Below are 24,974 nucleotides of genomic sequence, written 5' to 3' on the forward strand. Positions count from 1 at the left end.
AATTCTGCATTTCACCAGATTTCACTAATCTGCTTGAGTCACCAAAAGGCAAAGGAGTCGCTGAAGTTTTGTCTCTTGCCCTGTGAAGAGAAGTCATAATGACTTTTTTTTTCTTTTTTTTTTTCTTTTTTTTTCCCCCTTTTAAATGTGGTGAATGTCTCTGGACACATCTACCAAGTGACTGGGAGCAAAGTGCAGAAACCCCACGTCAATCCAAGCTCCTCCTCTGTTGAGGAGAGGCTGATTTCTCCGCGCCAAAGATACATTCCACTTTTGTCTCAGGCTTTTATTCTTTAGTACGGTCTAGAAGCTAGAATTCAGAAGACAAAACCAAACTCTGTAAGTAAATACCAGCTCCGTGAGATCCTGTTGTGCTTTCTGACCACAAAGAATCAGAGTTTTCCACCTTGAGCCCTAATTCAAAGCATCCCAGCAACTTCCTTCGTACTCCCTGGGGAAGCTCAGTAAGGCAGAATGGCTCTAAATCAAACAGGCAAAACCCCCTTCAGTCACAGTTAAGATTAAACCACCTTTCAAATCAGTAGCCAGAAGCTGATGAAAGGGTTTTTTTTTTTCTTTTTTTAAATATTAACGTTTGCACAGAATTGTACTCTTCACCTAAGTTTACTCGCTCTGCATTTTCCCCTTCGTTGTTACAATAGGGCTGAAAGGTCTCGGCAAGATGAGAGTCACTGACTTCCAAAATGATTTGCAAAAGTAGCAAATCTCATGGAACAGTCTTAAAAAGGTTGATGTTCAAAACCTTTATCAGTGACGACCGCAGCAGCTGACGACGCCAATGGGTAAAGTGGGCACAAATATATGAGATTTTAAGAGCCCTCTTTGAGATCTGCACAAACACAGAGAGAAGGAGAGAATCTTGGATTTTATACCTTCTGGAGCAAAAATGAGGCAAACTGATTCATAAAATCCTCACAACAAGGAACTGAAGCAGAACCATTAGTCCTGAGGGCTGAAGAGGGAGAACAAACCTGAAGCTGTCCTTGCAGCAGAGTAACCCTCACCTCTGCCCAAAAAACCCAAGTGCAAGAAAAGGTTGATCACAGGGGTTTATCTTGATCAGTCCACATTGGCATTTCTTTTTTAGCTTTCCAACAAATTTTAACCAGATTTTAAATTAGAATTCTTTCCTCACCTGTTTTCAAATTTTAGTTCAACTGAAATTACTGTTACTGTGTTGCATTAAATATAAAATATGGTTTTGGTAATGAGTAAGGCATCTATAATGAACTGTTGGATAATTTTCATTAAATATTCTAGAATATTTAAAAATGATGTGAAAATAACTATCTGTAAAAATTATGAGGAAAATGCAAAAAAATCAATTTTTTGTAGAATAAGAACAAAATAATTTTTTTGTTGTTTGACAAAAAATATTTTCAGGGAATTTCTTTTAAATTCATATTAGGTAATGAAAAGAACTTTAATGGAGTACAATGTCTTTGTGTCTTTTAGATCTTGGAAGGACCTGCAGCTTGCATATACAGCAGCAGATCCAGGGAAATTTTGTTGTTAGGTAGATGCTTCTCCTACTCCTTAATAAACCTAAAGTAAAGTAGGTCCTCTACTGTTTTTTTTCCTTTCTTTCATTCCATTTTTCAGAGCTTACTGCACAGATTTAGTACTCTCATATTCTGTCTAGTAGCATTCCCTGTGAAACATTTTCCAGCCCGGCAGGATTGTACCTTTTGCTTGCCTTAAAAAGTCAGACCAACTCACCACAGTGTATTTGCCCATTTTTATTTTTTGCAAAAAATTAAATTAAAATCTATATATGCATGTCCACTAGTTGACATTAATCAATGTGTATTATGCAGAGCTGTCTCTGGTAAAAACTTCTCATAGGCTTTCTCTGTACGTGGGTTGCTCAAACAGTATGATTCTTAGAAGAACGTGAGTAATATATATTGGTGAAGTGACCTTTGTGGTTCTCATCTGAGCAAAAGCAAAATTCATGCAACCCTTGACATGAAATGATTGAATTAGCTCAGTATAGCATCATCACTGCGATCAACATTTGTTCTGACTAAGGATTCCAGGTTTAGGCTCAAAACCGCATTTTTAGTCAATACCACTTTGAGGGCTGAAAAATAACCCCTTATTTAATGCTTGCCATTTCTATCTCTTCTGAAGATGATGAAGTTGTTTTTTGTTTATTCTATACGTGGAAAAAGTACCAAAAAACCTAGAGAGTAAATAAGGGTTTTCTGTAGTCAGGCAAATACTAAGGACTTGCTTTTCCTACAGTAATTGAAAGCCTAAATCTATAACAAATGGTCATTATCAACTTTCTTGATAGGATATTCTACTATTTTATTTATCAAAATTTCTCAGCATAGGATGAGAAATATTCAGACCCTATTTCACACTTATAGGTTATTAGTACTATAACAACATGAAGTTGGTAATAATGCATACTTGCTTCTTCGTGACACACTAATGACGTAGACCCCACCTGGCAGATAGCAGACCTTCCTATAAAGAGGTTCACCAAGTACTAAAATGTGTCTGATATATTGGAAACCGAAATAGCCGGAAAAAAAACCCCAACTAACAACCACAAAACACTGTCTTAATGTTTGTCCGTGTATTTAATCTCATAGTTTAAAATAAAGTAGCCTTGGAAAATGGTATCTTTATCAAATATGTATGTTAGAAGACAGTGGATGAGATTGGCAGGCACAATACTTTTTATTCTGATACAACGAAAGAGATCCAATAATTGCACAATAAGATGTTTATAAAGGATCATGTGAACCGCAGACAAAATATTCACATCCCCTCTACGAAATTTTCAGGTTCTAGAAAAAGAAACGTGTTGTCTTGTGGAGATCAGATGGGTGTTTTGTTATTAAAGATGACACTTTGCAAATATTTCTCTCCCGTGTGGTGTTCGACGACACTGTGTTGAAGGAAGTTAGTAGCTTAGAGGTGTGTTAACTCTTCTGGGGTCAGTCTCACTCTTACTTCTGCGTAGGGAAGGACGGAACAGGTCGTCTGCTACAGTGGTGCTGGCTTCTGTAGCTACACAAATATTTGTGGTTGCCCAAGAACAGAGGGTTTAAGAAGCCTGAAACCACTCTTTGTTTTTTACCACACTAATAAATATACCCCACCGGAGGGAGGAGGGGGAGATTGGGTTGGTGTAATTAACTCCATGTGTGTGAGCAGCAGGGTTTGGAAGCTAAGACGTACGTAAGCAAAAGAGCGAGTTTTTATCTCTTGTTCAGGTAACACTGCAGGTTTGGTCCTGGAAGGTGCTGAGTAATCTGGCAATGATCCAGCAAAGCACTTCTCCGTATGCTTTAAGTCAACGTAAGATCAGAACTGACCTGTACAACATTTTGTGGGATCAAATCCTAATACCTGGGACTAGAAGTCAAAAAAACACTTAGGTTTCCCATTCACTAGAGAAAACAAAAGCATACACTATCTTAGGAATTATTTCACCGCATAGTTAATGATGTGAGTGATTAACATAAGGGCTCGAGCAACAGAATTACCTCGCAGTGCATTACACAGTTTTGTGATTTCTGCTCATGTGCTAATACGTCTAAGGAATACCCAAGCGGTCCCCGGGCTGAGACATCTTCATTGTGTGAATCACAAGAGCATTAATTCGCCCTTTGCAAGGAACTGTAGAAAAGGTCTGGAAGAGTTATCAGCTCCCAAGTGATAGCGTACCCCTTGACTACAGAGACACCAGGTTCAAGGTTGGGTTAAAATGAAATGAGGTCTATGTCCTTGCAGAGGGAAGCCAGGAGAGATTTAGCAACTCCAAACCTATATTAATAATAGGTCGGATTTTTTGCTTACTTGTTTTATTTTTTGTTGTTGTTTTTTTTTTTTTGTGCAGACTAGCCCGAGTAACAAGCCAGGCTAACTGCAGTGAAAATGGTGCACATGGACATTTTAGTGAAATGCATTTATCTGAGATTCCCCATGTCAAAACCCTGCCAATTTCTTTACAGAAGGAAGTGATCAGACTCAGATGTGTTTCCCCTGTTCATTGCAAAGTGAGACGACCATTTCACAGGCCTCTCATGGCATCTAAATAAATTGCATATATGGCTGTACCAACATTTCACACTATTATGAATCAAATCACTTTAATGTAAGATTAGCTCCTGATTCTTAGTGTACTAAACCTTTAATAGACTTACAATTTTGGAATTGAAAAGATCAAAGCAATCATAAGCAGTGTGTATAATACGTAGTTTGGAAAGACTAGAATCTTTCCAGTATATATTTTTCTTCATTTGTTAATCTGTAGGGAAGGAGCAACATTCTGTAACAACAGGGAGGAAACAGGATTTAGCTACATAATGTGGCATTCAGAAGTCAGTTCCAGCCTATTCCCTCCCCTCTTGTTCCAGACATTCATAACTTTTTTCAAAATAAATTTAGGGGGGCTGAAACTTTCCATGCTTGGATTCAACTGAAAGGCCTTTTTTTTTTTTCTTTTTTCAAGTCAAAATGATTGAGTGTGAATTATTCAGGAACCAACCCAACGCATTTTTCCTTGTATGTTTCAATTAAAAATGTAATTAGGACGAATGAAAAATAACTAACAATCAAAACTTTAAACACAAGCCTGCAAACCTTCCTAGGTGGATTTATATTAGGTAGTAGTCCTATTTCTTTTGAAGATTGCAAATGGCTGCAGTTGTACGTAGAAAGTTGAGTATGTGCTTAGCTGTTTTAAAATTGAGGATCATTCTTTGCTTCTACTTTACCAACCTAATAATTAAGCAAAATGTGTATGAAAATGCTTAAAGGATATCAAAAACATAGATGTTTTTCCCGAATAGCTTTATGAAAATGCATGCAATGGGATTTTTATTTCAATATTTTTACAGCGGTTGTTTTATTAATTTCATGTCAATTTAATCTATATCTTGCCAAATTTAAGCAGCTGGAAGACTGGAACTGCTGAACCAATTTTTCTCAAGTCTCAATGAGATCTACGATAGAAAACAAGTTTGAGGGAAACCAGAAAACTAGGTCTAAAGTCATATATGCCTGAATTTGGCATTTGCATTCAATTTAGGAGAAACTTAACAACTGCGTCCTAAACATTTCAATATTTACCATAATCTGAGATAGCTTAAGATGACAGGAATTTGAATAGCAAGTATTATAGAAATTTGTAGAAGTTGTTACTGTTCTTATTTTTATTTTAGTATTAGTTGACAAACAGAATTTGCTACTAAGGGAAACCACATTTTGAGATGTAGTTAATTCTGAAAATTCAGCCTAGCTTATCAGTGCTTGATATTTCAACATTCTTTTTTTAAAAATACATACAGAATTACAAATAAACTTTATTTATATGTCCAGTAAATCAATATAAAACTATGGCCTTTTATGATTTTGTGTAAAACTGTAAAGAGAAGAATGTATTTATTTTGCACTGGAGACAGATTCGATGATGAAAATTGTTAGCATCAGCAATTTTCAGAAGCCATAGGTCTGATAACAGCAGCTTAGTAGCCTGCATTCTTCCGCTGTTTGAGAAATATGAAAAAAATCTTTGCATGCCTTAAAGCATGTCAATTTTTACAATTTGCAAAATACAAGATTTCGGTCTTAATTCCCATTTTTGAATGCTGCAACTTATATTCATAAAGCCTTTACCCATTTTTATCAGTTTTGACCAGTGAATTAGCACATTGGCAGAGTCCAAAGTTTTATCTTTTTCTTTACATATAGCCAAATGAGTTTCAGGATCTAGCCTACAGATTTTGATTGATTTGGCATAATGACAGATTCTTTTTTTTTTTTTCCTGGTGTCACAGAAATCTGTTTTTCATGACCTGTCAAGCAGTCTCTGATTAATTGGCCTGGTGGTACATGGGGCAAAATCCAGTCTTTTTCTTTTGCATTTCCCACAATGCGCTTGACAATGCGCTGTGCACACTCCAGTACCCTGGCACTGCTCGCTGGCAGAGCCCAGTATTTTGCTCCTCAGCCATGGCTAGTGAGTAGTGTTTAGCTCGATTCTGCCATGAACATTTCTAACCCATATGTAACCCCGCCTGCTTGCTAAAGGCGCTGAAAAAATGTTTTACTATTAACCCTTTTGACGTTGCCTTGTCAGCCTAGTGGCGAATGCACCTTGGAAATGCAAAAATAACCGAAAGATATAAGTGTTTAACGTAAGGCTACCACGTACTATTGCACTTACAGTCAACAGTGAAGAAGCTAGTAGTTTAGATAGAAAAGCTAGAATTATTAAAATGACGTTGCCATATGACTGTGTGTCATGACTTAAAAGAACAGAGAATTTAGAAATGGAAAAGTCCTATTTTATCTGTTTATCTTCTTCTTTTTTTTTTTTTTTTTGGCCAGAATGCATTGCAGTCACTAGACAGGAAAAGCAGCAGTTGACAAACTTGATGGTACCCTAGATTTTGTTCAAGCCTCATATCACTGTGGTTTACACAGTCTTTTTAATTTGTCTGCATCTGTACATGCAATGAGAGCAGAATTCTTCTTTTTATCCCATCCTGGCTCTTTGGGCCTCTTCCTGGCTCTTTACGTGTTTCAGAACCAAAATACAGCTCAATTCCAGAGAGTGGGAAGTGAATGAGAGGCTGATTATTCAGTCATATACAAAGAATTTAGATTTGCTCAGTGGTTTCCCCGTAAAGATCTGGACTGAGAGTATTAGGAAGGGATTCATGGCAGGGAGCAGGTAGAGCTCCGCAGTTCAAGAGGAAATCTGATAGCAGGTCCTGAACTCACACCTAAGCCTCATTAGTAAAGTTAACAGGTCCAGCATGGATCAGAAGAGTCTACCAGACAGATGAAGTGTCTCCCTGTGTGAGAGATTAACTTTTCCAAAAGTTTCATCTTTAATAACAATGGGGAAAAATACTCTAGACTGCTAGAACTTTTTAAAATGGAAGAAAAATGGGGGCACTATCTGTATGTTGTTAACCCAGCATGGGTGTGTATCCTTAGTCTGACAGAACCCTCAAAATCTAGAGCTTTTTGGAAAAACAAAAATAAGAATCTTTATTTTATGTCAGCTTTACTGAAATTAACTGAGAGTTTTATGGAGAATACAAGGAGTGTCCTCATCTTGAGGTGTCAAAAGCACAGAAGTTTGCAGTGATGCCTGCACCCAAACTTTTGGTTTTCATGAGCTTGTTATAGTACTAAGCTGCAATCTCACGTAGAAATTCAGGACAGATCTATTTAGCAGATGGTCCTAGGTTCGATGGAAGATGGGACCAGTTGATGATCTACTGCCAAGATTATCCACTGCCATATACCGTTTGCTGTTTCACCTCAGACTCCTCTGTACTCCTTCACAAAACCAGAACAAATAATAATGGCTACTCTTCTTAAATGTCTCTGTTTTCCAGGTGGATTTCAGTTCAGGTTGGAACATCACCAACATGGTTGATAGATGTGAAGAGAAAGATTCAGTGCTAGCGGACCCCAGTGGTAGGACATCACATATTTCTAATTTTCTTGGTATTTCGTCATCGAGGTTGAAAATGATGCAGAAAGTAGTATTCCCAGATTCTCTATACAAATCAACTCATTTCTGATTTGTGCCAAAACTTAGCATTTCAGAGAATTTCTCGAGTCAGTGTACATCAGATATGGTCTAGGAAACAAATGACTACACCCAGGATTTGACTCGTGGTCTACCATCCAGGCTCACCAAACCTTCAGAATTTCAGAGAGTCACCGGTACTGAGGGAGGTGGTGTTTGTGGGCCGTAATCACATCGTCATCAGTCTAAACCACTCTTGCAATGGCCTATTTTGGTGAGAGAAAAAGGTTTGATATTAAAGTACCTCTATAATACATATATTTTTTCTTACCTCAGGCTGTCTTAGGAGTTTCCTGTGCTTTGTACTGAGAGCTATATTAGTGCCATATCTTTTAGATAACTTGGCACAGGGTACTGCAGAAAGTGGATTGCAGACTATGATTGGTGTTAGCCGGTAGAGTTTGGTGTAGGAGGACACTTTTAATACAGCTGAGCAAATGGCATAACCCTTAAATCTATCCTGCTACCCAAAAAGGAAGAGAGAATGATTTGAGTGAACCTTTGAAGTGAAAGGTGAGCAAACGTACAGTATTGCTGTATAATCTTAACCCCATTTCCCTTTCCTGCCATGAAAGAGCGCTCTGAAGTGCATCCATTTCATTTCCTCAGTCTCCGCTCACTGCACAAAGGCGATTTCTCCGTTTTGCCCTTTGAACAATAAACGTCTTAAAAGGAAGGATGGACGGAGGAGGAAGGAATGATTTTTCTACCAAAATTCTGTTCGCTCCCTGTGTTTTACGTGGAAGGGGCGGTTCACAGCAGCGTTCTGCCCCCGGCTGATGTCACCCCCACACGGTGACTCAGGCCACCCAGCATCTGAGTCTGTCTCCGGAGGATCTTATCTGTCCCCACCAACTACAGGGGGAGCCAACAGCCAGCAGGATCCCCAGCGAGGTGGCTCAGTGGCTGCTGAACTTCTGAATCCGAATCGCAGCCTGAGGGTTACTAGGTAGACTGTGAACGCTACGTCGCTTTTTAGAATTCAGGGTTGCATTTTCTCCCCCACCCAGGCTGATTTGGGGCTGAACGCAATGTTCGTTTTTCTGATATCCAGGGACGTTACTCATGTCCCTAGGTGTGAAATATGAAAAAAAGGGGGAGGAAAACACCTAAAAAAAACCCAAGCCCCCCAAAAGAGCTCAAGTTTCAGTCCTGCGTAGGATCTCTTTTGAAATGCAATTTGCCAAATGAGATTTTTGATAAATGATAATTCTAGCACGCAGGGCAATAATAGTCCACATCATATTTTTAAAATTCTTCAACAGTCTCCTTGTCCTAATGCTGCAGTATACAGCCTTTCAGGGAAATATACTGTGTCTTCTTTAAAGCAGGAGGGCTTGACAGTTATTTCTGGAATGGATGTCATATTATGAATTGTATAAGCATGTACAAAAGCATTTAAAACTAGCAAGGTCTGAGTATAACTTTGCAAAGTTAAATTACTGTAATGTCAGAAGGATAAGAAATGTGTTCGGTGTTGGGAAATGAACAGATATCTATGCGCTGTATTCAGTCCTTATCATTTAATGACATATAACAATGTTTGCCGTTAGACAAGCAATCTAATTTTTTTTTTAATGTAAATAACCTTGTCTTAAATCTATTTCTCTCTGATCACAGCGTGACTGTAAAAAAACCACAGTGCAGCATCATTTTCAAATGGTTTTCAGTCTAGTGGGATAGGTGTCAGTTGTGGGCGTCTTTCAGAAGCTGGAGGTTTTAATCTAAGCAAAGGAGATCAATGCGCAGCACAGGAAGGAAAAGACATTGCAAGAAGCTTTGAGAAGTTTTAGGCTTCTCTTCGCCTCCCAGCTCTTTCACTGCCTGGTGATATTTACACATGAACCGTCACCCTTGACCATGGCGTTTGTAAGCTACGGGGGAATTCTCCGCATTCAGGCAAGAATTAAAGCGTAACTAAGTAGTAGAGTCATTTGTGGGCTTCCTCCGAAGCTCGCCAGCGCCCGCGTAAAGGCTCCCGTTTATTCCAGCAAGCACTCGGTCTAGCCTCTAGGCCCCTCCTGAATAGTTCAAATTCCTTTTTGTTTTTGGCTTTTTGCTCGTTCTACCCATGCTTTTTGACTTGTGTGGTCAAGACAGTTGGGTTAAAGAACTATAGAAATCACGTGTCCTGAGACTATGCCTGTACCACAGAAACTGGAGGTTTTGCTCTATCCCAAAATAGAACAGTTCTTTGACAGAAGGAAGTATCACCCTACTACAGTATTTAGTAAGAGGAGCCCAAGTCTAGGCTGATATGCTCCTGCAACACAGACGACTTTGCAGGCAGTTATCAGTGCATGAGAGAGCAGATTTCACCCTCTGGAGTCTCCTGAGCATAATGATTTGGTTTTATTGTGATAATAGCAAGAAGCTCTTTAGAAATCAACACCTCACACAGAAGAAACGGAGACTCGCGCTCTTTCGCAGAGATTAAGAGAGCCTAAATAGACAAGTCAGATGAAGGATGGGAGGGGAAATAGAGGCAGAAAGAGATGAAATAACCACTTCACAAGGTAGGTCAATGGCACCTGTGGAACTGGAATTCATATTGCTCGGCTGCCAGCATGCAATGCTCCTCAGCTACAAGCTGATGCCTCCACTGTTAAATTCAAGTGTGAGACAGAAAGCATCAAATACTACATGATGCAGTGCGTGTTGTTTGGTCCATAACATTGACCACACACCATGACGATGGGGACCGAGCTGCTGATACTGCCTGTACTTCGTTGTCTGTTTGTCCTGGTGAACTCTACTGTTACGTTACGTTGAGGCTTAGGACCAGACTTTGTGGCCAGTCTGGATGAGCAGCTGTACTCCCAAAAACCATCAGTCATATAGCCAAAACCCATTCATTCAGACAAACCCTGAGATCCCACAGGGCATCGGTTTTCCTTAATAAAGTATCGTCTTTAGTTTTCTTAGAAGACTCTGTGTTGAAGGTCAGGCTTTTATGTGGAAGTCATGACAGTCCCCAGAGCAGATTGACTGCATGAATTAATTTTCTTCAAAATGAAAACACCCTCCTCCCCCAAATGTCAATGGTCATGTGCTTGATTTTAAGTTCCTTATTCATCATTTTACAGTTTCAAATCCTTTGAAGCTTCGTTTTTTCCTTTCCCTTGTTACTAAGGTGGGAACATGTTGATAGACTAATAGTTTTCTAAGAACATATGACTTTTCCCTTTTTAAATTTGTTTTATTTTTTTCAAGTTTGGTTATAAAGCGATTCATAACTGTAGTAACACCCACAGACAGTATCTCTAAAGAGGGTTTAAACAAAATGTATTGTAATTTGCACCTTTTTTTCCACAGTTCTTAGAACTGCATTTGTTTTCATTAAGTCTTAACAAAGATCAGATTGAGCTGAAACTTCGGTAAGAGAGGTGATAAGTTTGCAGATAATAATGCATCTCACCAGTCTTGAATAGCACAAATTAATCTTCAGATAGGGGCATGTCATACAAGAATTTACATGCTAGCACTTTAATTGTCAGAAGCTAGTTTCTATTAGCCAGATGGACTGTGAATGAGTAACAGCATTTCCCATTAGTGGAGGGAAAAAGAAAAATGAAGGTAAGTTCAAAGATACTAAGAAAATGCTTTAATATTATGTTTAACTTAGCTTGTAATAAGGTGAAAGAGCAGACCTTAAGGTAATTAAGCGCAATACTAGTTTGTTTAATAAATGCCTTCTCTGTGCTTAGAGCAAAAGATGTGTATGGAAAAAGATAGTGAAGAAAAGAAGCATTACACAGGAAAAGATGTGCAGAAAAAGGAAATATCTATTTAAAGGAATACTTTGAAAAGGGCAAAAAGAAATTCTGTGAAAAACATTGCCGATTTTTGTTTTTGTTGGATGAAATTTGAATATTTCATTTTTTTCCAACCAGTGTCGGTAAAAAGTGGGTTTTCCCTTCCTGTCATAAAGTGGACCAGAAGGGCCCTCGCGCTGTGCGTGGTTTGATTTGCATAGGGAAAGAGCGTGGTTGCCAGACGCAGGCCACAACTCTTGTCGCCGGTTTTGTGCTGTACTTAGTTGTTTTTAGAGTTTAAAAGGGCGAAGTGATCACGGCGGCTCTGCAGAAAAGTCCGTGTCTGCACCCTGCTGTTCTCCGCTGGGCGGAGGGGGAAAGAGCGGTCCTACCTGCGCGGTGAGACCTGCCACCGGGGCTCTGCAGCTCGGCCATGCTAAGCTTCACGCTCAGCTGTACTCCGCTGTTAAATAAACAGGATGGTCACTGGGGCTATTAAATATTCACTGCTAGCTCATATTTCCTGGAATAAAAGGATTTGGGCCATATCCTCACGTGGCATAAATTGGTTTCAGGAGCAGGCACCGGTGGACGGTACCAGCTCACACTAAGTCAGAGATGATATTATGCCAACGTGCTTTCTTTGTGATCAAGGGCTTGTCCAGTCGCTAGACAAAGCTCTGCAGGTCATTATAGTGACAGTACTTGGTGCTATTGTACTTTTCAGTTAAAATCTCAAAGCATTTTTAAAGTATTTATTACAACTAAAAAAAAAAAAAATGACCGGACAGCAACCCAGAGGCAGCTTAGAATTATTGCAGCCTGTTGTTTTGCAGGTGAATAAAGGAATATGAATAAGTTTTGCCTAGGGTTACTGTGAATCAGGAAAAATGAGGATTAAAATCAAGGTGATATGACTACTAATCTCTGGCTTTAATAATTACACAGCAGCATGTCCCACCTGCGCTCAGGGTTCTTGCTTGTGCTTTTAGACAAGTAATTGAACAAAAGCCCAGCTAAAGCACAGAGTTAAATCTCATTCTCTTTGAAGTCAGGGAGATTTTTATTATGGATCTAAATGGGACATAAAGCCCTAATGAAGCTCATCAGCACTGGAATATACTCTAGATGCTGTTTCCTGATCGGGACTAAAAACTCAGGCCTTGATCAACCAAACTATTAGAACAAATAACTACATAGCATATGAATCTTGTTATTTAAAGAGAGGACAGTTTGTTTATATATGTTACTGTTGTATGCATTTGTGTTTGCAGCGACAAAGGTCCAGGACTTTAGAAACAATTTCTCCCTTTCTTGCAATACTGTCCAGACACTCTGGGATAGTTCTGTTTTAATACTATGTTTAAAAAGCCTTTGTATACTTACCGAGAATATTGCAGCATCCTATCCCAGCACCTGAAAGCTCTGACTGTGGGGAAGCTATCCCATGTTTTTGTATATGATTTCTCCGACCGTCATATCTTCCTGCACTACCTGTGTAGATGCATGACAAACTCTCCATTTTTCATTTCACTTTTCTCTGGAGCGCACTGTGGTTGAACAGTATAGTCTTTTGCTTGTTTTTTAATGCAGTTTCTCCTGCTTCTTTTTTCTATAGTTTTGGGGTTTGTGAAAAATGGAGCACATCATTGAAAATATTTCCATTCCTAATGCCTAATAAAGTTCAATTTTCTAGTTACAAATTGTTCTCTGTAGCTCAGACTGAGAAGATATTTTGCCTGATAAATATTTTCCTATTACCTGGCAGAAAATATTTTCACGCACAATATCTTCAGTATAAGCTCACTTTTGAAAGTTTTCTGTGTTCTGCGAGAATTGTCTAGGAACACCTAAAGGTTTTTCCTAAATTCAAAGGAAAAGTAAAGCCTTTTTATTTTATATTTTCTTTTTCCTATAGGAAATGCTGAGTTTGAATGTTTTTTGCTGAAAAGATTTTATAAAATGGATCCCTTGTCAGATTATATTAGAACTTGTTTTTAGAAAAGAGAAAATAGTAAAACTTGATGAATGTATCTTTATATTTAAGGATTTATATTCTATTTTTATTCATCATTTTAAAATTTTTAATTGCAATAAAAGTTCTAAGGCGAAGCATATACACAAACTGTGTTACCTTCTCTTTTGATTCCTCTGTCTGTCGTCTTGTAAAACTTCAGATTCTTTAAATATGACATATATATATATGTGCATGAAGAAAGGATGGGAAAGAAAAAGTTCTGAGCTCCTTGATTTATTCTTATTACCAATTCCAATGCAACACTCATCACAAAAAGAGAAAAATATCTCTTTCTTTTGTTTTTCTTTTTCCCCCCATCTCTCTAATTCCTCTAGGCTCCCACTATTCAACATTACTTTGCTTTAGGGAAAATTTGAGATCTCACGGGAGTATCCCCAGCCAAATGTACTCATCCCTCGTGTGGATATGTATTTCCAAATTAGTGTCCCATTACGGCCAGTCAAGATAAATAGGCACTCCTACAAGGTCAATCCTGTTTTTCGAAAGTAAACATTGACATGAAGTCAGATGAACCATGTCTTAAAAGCATCCTTCTCCCCTTATTGGTTTTAAAGGGTATGCAGGGTGACTAGCTCAATGTACTTGCGTGCACTGAATCGCCCCCTTGATGGCAGCTTCTTCCTGTCTACGGTACAGATAAAGCATACTAATTAAATGGAAACCCACTTCCATGCACCGTCATAATTACTGCTAATGGGAGTTTCTTATGAGTAGTAATGCCATAAGTTGCGGCAGAATTTTGCTCTACGTTTTGGCAGGTTATTAGGAAGGTGGCTGGTTTCAAACTCTCTTTTCCAGTGACTTCAATGAGACTTAGATCAAATGCCAAATTTGTCACTGTCCAAGATTTTTTTCTGAACATGTTAAAACAGATCTGTTAATATTCACAAAAAAGCACAAAGGCAGTACAGGCATGGTTGAAGAGATACTGCACGTTAGTACGGAACGAATTTGGCTCACAAGTGGAGGTCGTGAATCTGGCAGTTAACTTCCTTAAGATCATAAAGGCAGACAGTCAGACCAAGTTTTCTAATGTGCATACTTGAGGCAATTAGTTTTTAGGGGCTAGTTTGGCATTTCTGGTAAAAAGAACTGCAGAAACACAAATGGCTGAAAAGCAGAGAGCACAACTTTGATTCAGTGATAGCTAATGTACACTTTGAGTACATGAAAATTCACGAGCAGTTCAGAGGATCCATTTCAGCATCATCTGTGGTTTGCTTTTCGGTAACTAACCAGAAGACCTGTGTTACTAGTCATCCAGAAAGGTGTTGTAGCCATTCGAGAAATTAAATACATTCTGCAAAAGAGAACAGTTGCAGTTACATCTTTTGTACATTTGATTCAAAAACACCAGTGTTGAAAACCAGAGGCTGACAGATGGAGTTTAAATATCGGTGAAAGAACAGAGTTTTTGCCATGCATAACACAGAAAAAAATTGTTAAACTTACTCAATTCTAAAGGCCTTTTCCATAATTTCTCCTAATGCAAAAGACTCCTGAGGCAACAAGACAGCTTACCTGCCAACTTTGACATTTCTATAACCAAACCAATATTTCAGGAGCCTTGCGCTATAAATCTGATGTTGATTTGAATTTCCTGAAAGTAATAAATGACCCAATTAGAAAACAAACAAAAAGGTGAGAATAATTATGCTGTTTATTCTTCCTTAATGATAAGGTGAGCTTGACAAGACAGAATGCTCTTCCTAAACCTGGAATCTGCCTATGCTTGCAATTGATCTTAGGAGTTAAAGGTTTCGTTTGCATTTTTAATGCGCCAAGTTGAAATTTACTGCCTTGATAGAGATGTTAAGGAGCAGTTTGACTGCAGTATCTCACACCCTTAATTTTATATTCCTCTCACTTGTTGAAGAATTTCAAATGCATTTGGGGATATAGTATCTAAGTAGAAGTAAGTCTTATGTTGCAATGATTTACAGTAGCACAGCTTCTAAATTTTTTCTCCAGACAGCTTTTTTCTATGTGGTATTGTTCACAAATTGAAATTCTTCCCTTATTTCTTTATTAATGAGATTTTTTTTGAATGAAAAAAATGCCACAAATAGTAGTACAGGCCAGTTTTCCAGCTCTCTTTTTGCATTTGTACGTGCGATCAAAACCAAACGTTCTGTTAAGCACCATAGTTTGCAATCCCTTGGTTTTTGATTGTCTAGGACTTGATTGTGCATTGTTTGCAACACCTTTAGAAAAATTTGGGACATTATTTGATTCGTACTTTGGCGAGTCCAGTTCAAAGCCAGGTACGCTTCGTTAGGAGTGGGCAGACACTCTATGTGCTGGGATTAGCACCAAGCCCTCCGAAAGCACTAGGCATCACAAGACTCTTCTTCTCTGGCTACAATAGTTTCTTACAGACACATTTGGTATGTAGCTGATCTGCTGGTTTGCTTCAGAGGGAAAAGAAAGCAAAAAAGTAACTCCAACCAAGTCTGACTGACTGTCCCATTGTATTTATGAACTCCACGTGGTGAGCATTTGGTCGAATCTCCTCGGCCTCTAGGCCTAGGGAGCTCTATGTTGGTTTCTGTTGCATCTGTTCCACGAGAGCTATTTCCTAATCTTGTCCTGACTTTTCCAGTGTCACAGGTATCAAGACCTCACAAGCAAGATTGCAGAGAAAGTGTGATCCATTTCAGATGTTTAATGACACATCTTGCGCTTATGCATAGTCACAGACTGAACGAACAAACTCAGTAGCTGGTAGCAGACAGTTTGATTTAGGGCAATTTGTTTTCTCTGATTACTGGAGCTGTACTGTCCCATTAGGGTTTAAGTTAAAGTCTTCATTGACATTAACAAGTCATTTAACTGAGCAAGGAGTTTGGCTTGCAATAGGGATCTAAAAGATGCTATTGGATTTGATTTTCAGGGACATCAAGCACCACAGTTCACATTAATGGGAGATGAAGGCACCATTGGACTCTTGAAAAATCAGCCCGAAGAATCCATGCTCTTTATTCCTATCTATTACCCAGAAGATATAGAATAGTGACTGGCAATGATTTCCCATGATATTCTCTAAGAGCAGGGTAAACCCCACCCAACCTTAATCATCTAAGGGTTAGAAGTCTAGTGTAAACAAGACTTTCAAGAGTTTCCTCTGTAGGCAGTGGAGAAGGAGAGAACTATTCAGAAAGACAATTCATGCTGTCTACTTAAGATGCATATCTTAGGAGTGGATCGTTCGCCTCTGGGTGGTAATACCAGCTTCTCTCCATGAACATATCCATTCATCCTAGATGACTAGTTCCAACTAATGCCTCACTAATAAACAGCTAGGACCAAACTAGATGAATCCTTACCTTTGGGGATAATAGTAGTTCAAAAAGTGTTTTATGTGCAAAAAGAATGTAAAATACAGTTTTCTCAAGGAGCGAAGCTCACACAATCACACTGTGTGATTGCTTGTCTGTCCACTGTCCATCCCCCCAGTACCTTTTTTTTTTTTTGGAACCTGTTGATCAGTTTCAACCAAGTTCAACAGAAGAGCAGAAGATTCAAAGATATGGAGTCCCTGTGAGTTCTTTAAAAAAGAGGCACCAAAGTAATGAGAAAGCCCAAATTAGTCTGGACTGAGGAAAGGCTGAGGTATACAACTTGATGCTAGAGAGTTCATGGAAGATGTAGGGGTTACTGGATGTGCAACCTCTGTGAAATCCGCACTGCAGGACATATCTTATTGAACTTCAGTGAATCCATTGGAAAACAGACTTCAGTCCTTTCACTGATTATGGAACTTGCTTAATATGCTTGCTTAATATGCTTGCGGTAGAAAACAGAAACATGAACATACAAGAAATATGAATGTCTCAGTTTTAATCCAATAATAACAGCAATAGCATCAATTAGAAAAAAACTGTGGAAACACGTAAGAAAAAGATCATCTGTCGTTCTGCACAAAACTACGGTCTATATGTTTCCATTGCGTTGTTCTTTGCACTCATTCGCACCAAGCAAGGTGGGAGTAGAACGTGCCTCTGCTGGGATGGAGGATGGTAGTGATTTCCACCCACTTTGCTCTCTGACTATACAGAGCACTGGGCAGTGGTGAATCAGCCCCAGTAACTCCATTTCTGAGCACTGAGGTTGCTCTAAATGTTTTAAAAGCCAAGTTTTTCCTTTCCCAGATCTCATAAAAAAGGTTTTGCATTTATTGTTCTCATATTTTTACTGTTCTTTCCCACTGCACTGCGAAGAAAATTTCTTCTTTTTTATTTTAATATTGTGGGCTTTAGAAACAGGTCTCCTTGCCTAGCATTCCTCTGAAATATGAAGGAGATGCCCTCTGCAGCAAGCTTACCACTGCTGTCATCTGCATAATAAAGATAGGCTGTATGTATAGAATATGCATACACAAGTGTAAATTTATACTGATATACTATGTGAGCACAAAGATAAACAAAATAAGAATCACTATAGCAGCACAGAGCAAGAAGCCCTGTAACTCTGTGACCGACATCAAGAACAGATCTGATCTGTCAGCTGGTTGAATTGAGAGGCTTTTATGAATATCTGCTCTAGGACAAACTATTTTATGTGAAAAATAAATGCATGCAAGTTGTGTGATTTCCCCAACTGTTCTATAGAAAAGTTGTTTCTCATTCTGTCTCTGTCTATCTCCCTCTCTCTTTTTTTTTTTTTTAATTGTGCTTTATTCTGGCAGTTCTTTCTTCTCTCACCTCCTCTCCTATGTTAGAACAAAGTAAAATAATTATATTCTTAAAAACACGTGCTAAATTTTGAATCTCAATATGGATAAAATTATCTGCTTAGTCATAAGTTCAGATGCTTTCAGCTCTGCATGAAACATCTCACAAGTAATTAAAAATAAAGCAGTTAGTTACAACACAGACATTTTTCTTCCTCCCAGATCTCTGGGGAAATTGCTTGTGTGGTTGCTGTTTCTTTTTCTTGAATGATGTAAAGTAAGGCAAAGACGTATGCAAAGCTTAAAAGTTATTGTAATTACAGCATCAGTAGTATATTCAGAAACACCAGTTATCAAGAATCTACTAAAAAAAGTCCACATATTCAATTACAGAAGCAAATAGCATCGACCGATTTAGTAAAACAAAGCAAATATTCAGCTTCCAGTGGAAATTGCTTGATGGTACATCTTGTAATTGCTTGCCAACTGGAAGTTTTGTCATTGTCATAGGGCCCTGATTCAGAGACGCCCATGTAGCTCACTTTATTCATGTGACTGGGCCCCAGATGAACTCGGTGGAACCACAAGCATGCTCAGGTTTCATGCAGGCTTAAGAGGTTTGCTGAATCAGCACTTCAGCAGCAAGAAGAAAGTGTCCTTAACTGTAGAGTCACATTAATGACTCAATAATAAGTCAAATATTTTCAGTTAAAGATTTTCTTCTCTTAGGAGATACAATATTCTGCAATTTGCAAAGCATCTAATTGCATTTTAAAGCTCCTTTCCTCTTCATACAGTGACTTTTCCACTTAGTATCAACATTTGAATTTTGAATTCATGTTTTATGTATGTTCTGTCAAACCCACCAAGGTTTCTGATCCACCTTTTGGCCGTGTTAAGTTCCAGTAGTCAGTAGCATGTAGATTCTTGTTCCAAAGCGAGTCTTACTGAGCGGATTTAACTTAGTTCAGCTGCATCTGATCACAATGGACAGTGATGCTTTCCAAAGGTACACATCACCTTGTCCCCCATCAAGATATTTTTTAGTTCCTAACACCACAAATGCGTTAGAGAAGGAACTAAAAAGCAGGATTTCTTTGACTGTCTTCTTTGCTACAGAGTCAAGTAGAATATATTTTTTTTCAAATATAGGAAAAAAAAAGAAAAACTAAAATAAAAGGGTTGGATTTGCTTATGTTCTTTGAAGCTTTTCTTTGTAGGCAAGTGTGTGGATAGTGTGTGGAAAGGGAGAGAGGAAAAGGAACCAAAAATAATTTAAGAAAACACTTAGTTCTGTCTTTGAATTATATAAAAGCAACTGCATTTGATTTAATTTTTCTTTAACATAATGTGCTGCATAATCACTGTCTTCGTCATCCCCTGGCCCAAGCTTCCTCTTAGCAAAAGCTTTGAGAGATGTGCCACAGAGTTCAGTGGAAGCAGAATCTGGCCCATGCTTTGCTTTAAAAGTAGAACGTTAGAAATTACCTCTACGGCTGCTCTCCTTTCTTAGAAGACCTTTCTTTTGAGATGCTGACAGGGTCCTAAAATACACTGCTTGGGATGCCATTGGCCTTCTCCTTCATAAGCCATCGAAAGTGATAAACTATTTAACAATAAGGTGAAAAGTCCATGTACCTTAAGGTCCATTAGTTGGAAGGATAAATAAATGGAGTGAAAAAGAAATACTGCAATCTATGAAAAGGACCAAACAGAAGACCTGTTTGAAACCTACTCCTCAACACAGAGCTTTGTGGGTTAGGGGGAGAGAGGGAGCAAGAGGATGAAGGAGTAGAGAGAAGAGAGAGAAACTTGTCTCATTATATTGAAAGACCAGCTCTCTTCCAAGATAAAGCGAACTACCTTCGTGAAGGAGAAAGAAGGTTTTTCCAGGGGAAGAGTTCTCTCTAAAAAGCGACAGTGAGAATCTGAAAGTAAAGCAATGTTTAAAAATGCCGATATTTCTTCAGTCATCAAACAGAAATAACTGGTGTATTAGAATCTTTCTTCTTTTTCTCTGCCAAAACAAAACAAGAGAGGGCCATAGCATCTCAGAGATTATGCTAGCTATTAACCGTGGACAAATAAATACTAAATGATCCTGCTTCCAACTGGAGTCAATAAGAAAATTTCCCGCACCTTTGCTGAAAGCAAAATCAGAACAAAATAAAGCCACAGCCAGGCCTTTAAGCATGAAAATACAAATAAAATGAGATGAGTAAGAGTAAATAAATAATAATTTGTCTCTCCCGCCATTCGGAGAACTCGCAATGTACTCTAGCTATTGCTTAATTAAACCTCACAGGACCCTAGTTCAGTAAAAGGGGAATTATTTCTTAACTGCTTGTTTTAGAAGAGAGAGCCTTTGGCCTTCAATTATAATAAATTACACAGAGGGCAAGTGTGGACAAGCAAAATTCAATAGCCTTTAGTCAGGCTCATCTCCACAAACCTCGGAAGGGCAGTTCTTTTCACAGTTTCTTCAGAAACACACACAGCAGTAGGGCTTGACTCTGCAAGCCCCGAAGTCATGGTTAAAGATCCCATTGACTTGCAGGGCACAGACGCAGACCCCTGGAGCCTGCAGGGTTAGGGGTTAGCACTTACTTTGCATTAGAGCTCTTTTGCTGCACCAGTACTTTTTCTTTTCTTTTTCTTTTTTTTTTTTTCAAAAGGTGGATTCCCACCCCCCACCACCCCACATAATTCTTGACGCAGTTTCTATGTACTCATCTTCCTGAGATCAGTTTTACCTGATAAAAGTGCAAAGCCATTATGGCCTTATTTGTCAATTTGGTGTGTGGGGGAGAAATGCTCGACTGAACGTTGATGTTCTGCAGCTCCTCCAGCGAGTGGTGATTCATTAGGACATAATGTGGTAGGTAGTTGCACTCTGGCATGCTCTAGGCATCGTGTATACCACCGTTTGAAGCAGATCAACATAATAAATCCTTTTGTTAGTAACTCTAAATGATGACTTATGCCCTGGAAATTCCTTTTCCTCCTGGCACAAACAACTGCAGTCTCCGTGGTGCTGCAGAATGGAGTAGACACCCTAATACCTTTACTGAAGGTGAAGCAATATGTACCTCATTAGCAGGCCACAGATCAAACTATTAGCAACATGATGAAAGGCAAGCTGGGATTTGGTGGGATTTATAAAAGGTCATCTGTAGGCAGCGTGCAAAAAAGCTTTTTTGGTTCCATAAATGCTTCTAATCAACTAATTTCCCATTTAGTGGGCAAAGGGAAGACATTTTATCCCATTGAATAGACCAGTTTGGTAATGGTGATTACATGGGATTAAAGCTTTATATATGTCGTGAAAGCTGTGACAGCTCCTACCGGTAAATTAACCTTAGCCTTTTGCGACAGAGAGGGAGGAAGCCCATCAGTTCATCTTTGTTTCCTTTGCTCTTTATCTCTCTACGGTATTCATAGCAGGATGGAGAAGAGAGCTAGAAAATGCTGCTGTACAGAAGGGGGAACTGAGGCAGGAGGACAACTCTCACAAGCCCACCTGGCAAGGCAGGCTCTGTACAAACGCCACTGCTCCCAAAGCCCCAGCAGTCTGGGCACACAAGGAAAGAAAATTTATACTATTTTACCTCGGCCATCCACTTCCTTGCAAGGAAGCCAGCACACGAGCAGCTCTGACTAGTTACTTTGCTAATTTCACTGAGATAAAAGATGGACTTTTGTCCTCTGCGTGCACATTTTCTAGCCCCAGGAGCTCCCAGATGTAGAGACACCCTGAGAGGGGTGAATGTCCTCCCCCAGTCCATCTCCCATCATCGGCATTGCAGCACACCACAGGTGCTTCTCTCGCAGAGAGCAAGGAGTAAGGTGTGGGATTCCCTGTCTTCATTCAGGTCAGAATCGCCCCTATTGTATAAGATAGTCCAATTATCAAAGGCTTTTAAAACGTGCAGATTAGCTTCCGGCTATGATCTTTGTCCGGCCTTTGGTTCGTTCCTCTTAGCTCATAAAATAACTTTGCATGCAGATGTAGCAGACAAAGAGCCAACGAAAGGAAATCTGAAGCTTGGCTGCTGCTTATCCAATTTTGTGTTAAAACCCACATTTGGGAAATTCCTTTTTAATTGGTCCCTCCAAGGCCTGGAATATTTATAGGTGTGCATAAGACGTCAAGATCCGCACGTGCAAAGTTAAGTGGTCCACCTTATTTTACAAAGATGCCTACAGAAATGTTTAGACAGAGTTATTTCACTGATGTCTATATCAAGAGGAGGCATTGTCATTTCAAAGGACATGCAGAGCATGAGAGAGGAAGGAAGAGTGGTTCTCTGATAGCTTTACTAGCAGAAGTGGCGTGACAGGGAGAGACAGCCTGCTCACATTAGAAAAATTAAGTTCCTTTCCTATCTAAGCCAGTGACTGAGCTGTTCATTTAAATCTTTCTAGGTTTCTGTTTACTCACCTGTAAAACAGTAATAATATTTTTCTGAAATTCCTTAGAACTCTCTTTTTATTGAAAATGACTAACTCTTTCAATCTGATAGTGCCTTTCCTTTGTGTAACTTGGGGACGGGAGACAGACTATTTATATGGTCTAAATTCAGGTACTTAAAGATAGGTGCTTAGGGGACAGGCAAGCTACCATGGAGTGGATTAAGAGCCTCTAACTTAAGAGGATGGCATCCTCCCGAGAACTCACACGGGCCCTTACGAGGTTTGCAGGATGATGAACAGGACTGTACACACAGAAAGAGCGACGTTCTCCGAGTTCACTACAACAAGTATTGGAATCAGTAATTCACTGTTATTTGTAAACTTGGTATTTGCGAGGGATCTTCCCTTCCCACTCCTCGATCTCGGGCTGAGCAATATCAAGGCTGTTATGAGTCACTCTGCCATCCCCCAAGAGGAGGGACGATGTAATTCTTTCTTTTAACAGCCTACACAGAGGTTTGCTGCTCGAGTCAAAATGATTGCTGTCATTAAGTCCTTCCATAGACCCTGTCACTTTGAGCTAAACATATGGGGCATACCCAGGGTCATTCTTGCTACAACCCCATCTTGATATATCTTCATATTTCCCCCATCCCCTTCCAGGACAATGCCATAACAAGGATAAGGTAGTAAGGATGCAAATGTAAATGCAAGAGGATTTGAGTACGTGCGCACTGCTAGATACCTTGACCTGAGGGTAGTTCCTGCAGTCCTTGCTAAGTGGTGCAAAGTGTCTGGTGCAAAGTGTCTGCTTTCACAGAGCTTAGAGCTGTCTGCATCCAGAACAGATAGGCTGTGCCCGCACTGCGCAGACATTGAGCCTGGGGCACTTTCACCTCTTCCAGGGCTACAAAATCAAAAGGGTTCAGGCATGACCTGGAGCACTGGGAGTGAGGCCATACCATTTTTTAACAAGATACCTGATATGGTCCTGGACAATGCCAGCTACCACTGTCCCAAACAAAACCTAAGCACAACTTGGGTTTTGCTTGTCCCAACAGCCAGCTCAAGTGCAGCCGTCCCATTCTTTCTTTTTTTTTCTGTAGTGGGAGGGAGCGAAGGAGGTGAGAGAGTATAGTAACATGGTTGTGTGCCTCTTTCCCATCACTAAAAACATTGTTCCCATGCAGTGCCCTGCAGTCATAAAACTCCACTATTATTTTTTTCAGTTGTTAGTTTATTTTCAAAGTGTCTGAAATAGTGTAAAGTCCGTGCTGAAGTCCACCAAAGCAGTGTTTTTACAGCAGCAACCTCAAAATATGTGTTCCCTAGCTGGCTAGTACTAAATGGGGGGTTGGAGGATGCAAAGCTCTGTGGAATAGTGTATGAGGAGAGCATAAGCCATAGTGACCGAAACCTGGAGCAATCTCCTCCTTACAGGGCCTTGATTACTGTCCCTGGAACTGCACTGGGGTTTTGCTCTGCAGAGAGCTCGTTGGGTGACTCCAAAAGAGAAGCCAAGAACAAAACAGCATTAGGTACCATGGACACTGAGGACACCAGGACCAGAAGTGAAATGGGGATTTATGGTATATTGCGGTGGAAATGTACCCAGTGGATCCTAGCTCCCAAGTCCCACCAACATCCAACTCTGCTGAAACCATGGAGACAAGATCTGGTTTCTGGAATAGCAACTGTTGGCAGATGACGAATAAGGTGGAGAGAAAAATAAGCAAACCAGTGCCCTCCTAAACATCTTGCTACAGCTCTATTATTGGAATATTTACGAGCAGAGAAAAAAGGATGATGAAATGTAGACAGTGTGTAAGAATGAGGCGTGGCGAAGGGGTATCTAAACCACATCTGCCCAGCTCTTCTCTAATAAGGTGAAGAAGACAACATGTTGTCAGGATGTGTTAGTATTTTGGTATAGGCCTCTGCTTTGGGAGCATTCAGATAATGAATTGGTAAAAGGCTTTGCAGAATAATTCCCCTTTCAAAAAGGGCAATTAAAACTGCAGTTACCTTATCTCTTCACAACTTATTTTGTTTTAGGATCACAGGACAAAAATATTATTGAATGGAATTTCTGAGGGATTGGAAGAAATCAATATAACGTATCTTTTGTGTTTAATGACTTAGAATCTATATTGCTGCAATATAAATACTTTTATAATACCCTTAATGCTGATAAAATATCATCTTGATAATCTATCCAAACACCGAAAAGAGTTCAGTTTCTGTTCTGACATATGCTGAATTTCAGTTTAAAAATGCATTCTGGTCTAACTGTCATCAATAGCCTAATGCAATCTCAATGGAACAGGCATAGGCTGCTCCCAAGTGCTTCCAATATAAGTCAGAGATTGTCTGACAAAGAAAAAGGTAGCTTCACAATTAAAGACATAAATACCAGAGAAGAAGAAGAAGAAGTAATATGGGAAATTCTGATTTTTCTATATTATACTTTTTCTAGCTTTGGCCACTGTTCATAAATCATCCTAA

The 24,974-nt window shown here is 39.3% G+C and overlaps 1 long non-coding RNA gene across 4 annotated transcripts in view; it reads left to right on the forward strand.

Annotated features, from left to right (window-relative positions):
• Window positions 1-10,981: 10,981 nt before the first annotated feature.
• LOC138065723 (uncharacterized) overlaps window positions 10,982-24,974 on the forward strand; it is a 43,840-nt gene continuing 29,847 nt past the window's right edge. For all 4 annotated transcript variants that reach the window (XR_011138821.1, XR_011138823.1, XR_011138824.1 and 1 more), the window contains exon 1: window positions 10,982-11,167. This is a non-coding gene — a long non-coding RNA (uncharacterized lncRNA). The remainder of the gene's footprint in view (window positions 11,168-24,974) is intronic.

Source organism: Struthio camelus, chromosome 1 (genome assembly GCF_040807025.1).
Source record: "Struthio camelus isolate bStrCam1 chromosome 1, bStrCam1.hap1, whole genome shotgun sequence".
In the NCBI taxonomy this organism is placed as follows: domain Eukaryota; kingdom Metazoa; phylum Chordata; class Aves; order Struthioniformes; family Struthionidae; genus Struthio; species Struthio camelus.